Below are 2,230 nucleotides of genomic sequence, written 5' to 3'. Positions count from 1 at the left end.
CTGCCAGGCTTTGTCTTTTACTACTTGCAACTTGGCTTACAATGACATACAGTGTTCACTAAGCAAAAACATTGCTAGCTGACTCTTTTTGTAAATGCTCATTGCACATATAAAAAATGACCTAGCCTGAGTAGTGAGTGCCAGCAGCTTTATACTCTTTGTGGAAACTTGTGTAATTGATCACAGGTGGCAAGCACCTGCTGCATTCTACAAAAGCTGATCATATCCAATTAATCTGATGCTTTGAGACGCCACAGAGATTTCACAGAGGCGCTCCATAGCCGTTTTTCTTGGGTCATCAGCGATATTGCCGTTGATCAAGGCTTGATCACAACAGGAGGGCATTGCTGCATCCTGCAGCGTGAATGGGGGGCTCTGTTGTATAATCACATCTTGCTGCGTGCAGAGGCTTGGGCCCTTTCCAGGGCTTTCAAATTGAAAGCATGAAACAGATAATGTAGGATTTTTAATTAACTGGGAGGCAGCCAATCTTAAAGCCCCACATCTCTCTCTTAGCAACCAGCTCCTCCTCAGCTTCTGTTAAACACATGCAGGGTGGAGCCCATCCATATGCTCCCCTTAAACGTTTCAAATCGTGGTATTCCTCAGACTGTGTTTTAGTCCAGCAGGGCACTAAAAGTTAAACACATCGTAATGCTGATTCAGTTAATGTTTAGTTGTAGAAAATTCAGCAGCTGTGAAACATGGATGCATTTATGGAAACTTTCTTGAACAACAGAAGGGAAGCTTTATTTATCGGTGTCAGTCAACAGTTAAGTTGTTAGGGAGGAGGTGTGTGTGTGTGGTGGTGGGGGTTACAGGTCTCCATGGAACCATGGAGGACAAGCTGCTGTCATTGACCACCAGATTGCAGCTCTTATTTTAGAGGACCTTGCATTTCCACTCCGTCACAATAATGCCTTATGTGCTCCACTTCCTGTTTCTCAGGCCTGGGAGGAAGGAACTGTGAGCTTGTCACACGGTAGTCACCATTTCCTCCCTCCCTACATCCCAACTACCAACCCCCCCTCTTCTGCACTCCCTACCCCCAAACTTCAGACAGTGTTATGTCCTTCAGAGGGGAAAGATGTCTGCACCTTCAGCATCATAGCAGGATGTGTCTGAGCTATTTTTAAGTTCAAGTCGGAAAGGTAGTGTACAGACATAAACACAAACTTTAGGATGGCCAGCTGTGTTGATTTAGCATTTGAATATGGAGGCTTAACTGTGTGACCAGTTGTTATTTTGACTGAGCTGTACCTTTTAAATGTCTCTCCAAAGAAGGATGAGCATTTTAACATGACACTTTCATATTCTGAACATTGTGAAAGTATTTACAATCCTTGAACTTTTTCACATTTTGTCATGTTACAAAACACAGACTGTGAGATGCCATTGCAGAATCACTTTTGGTTACGGTTGCAGTGGCAAATCTTTGGTGAGGTCTCAACCAGCTTTGCACATCAACGACTGAAAGTCGTACCAATTATTAAATGGATTTAAGTTTACATTTTGACTGGGTCATTCTGACAAATGAATGCACTTTGATCTAAATATTTTCATTATAGTTGTGAACTTTGATCTTTAGTTGTTTTCCTTCTGGAAGGTGTCTCTTTAAGTTTTAGCTTTTTGTTTTTGATTGCCCCAAACTCAGAACCTTTGATTTCCCCTGTTCCTGCTGAAAGAAATATCCTCCTTATGTTAAACATGACATTCTGACAATTAGGGTGAACATCTACATCTGGGTAAGTTTTCATTTTAACAAAAGTCTTTCCATTTATAAGTAATGAATTGGACAGTGTTTTGTCTAGGAATATTTTTTACTAACCTAACCTTGCTTTAAAATTCACAACTTTATCCCTGATCTGTCTTCTGTGGGCCGTGGCCTTCATGAGGCTGCTTGTTCTCTGACATTTAGTTTTTTGATTCAGTGACTTCTGAAAGCAGTTGTTTTCAATTATTTTTTTACTCAGAGGTATCAGAGTAAAGGGATGGATAAGAATGCATACTGCTCTTTAAAGTTTTTAAAATCCAGGGCTCTTCTTCCTCAAATTATAAATTCCACTCTACTTTGTGTTAATTTATTTCATAATATCCCCCCAAAAACACATTGAAGTTTGTGACTTTAATCTTTTAAACAAATTGGAAGGGTATAAATATTTTTCAAAGGTATTGTAGATTCATAACACATCACAGTCTTTAATTATGTTTACACCACTATTCCGATTTG

This window comes from Xiphophorus couchianus, chromosome 19, assembly GCF_001444195.1.
Source record: "Xiphophorus couchianus chromosome 19, X_couchianus-1.0, whole genome shotgun sequence".
NCBI classification, from domain to species: domain Eukaryota; kingdom Metazoa; phylum Chordata; class Actinopteri; order Cyprinodontiformes; family Poeciliidae; genus Xiphophorus; species Xiphophorus couchianus.
The sequence above is the reverse complement of the archived record's forward strand: the minus strand, read 5'-3'. Positions refer to the sequence as shown.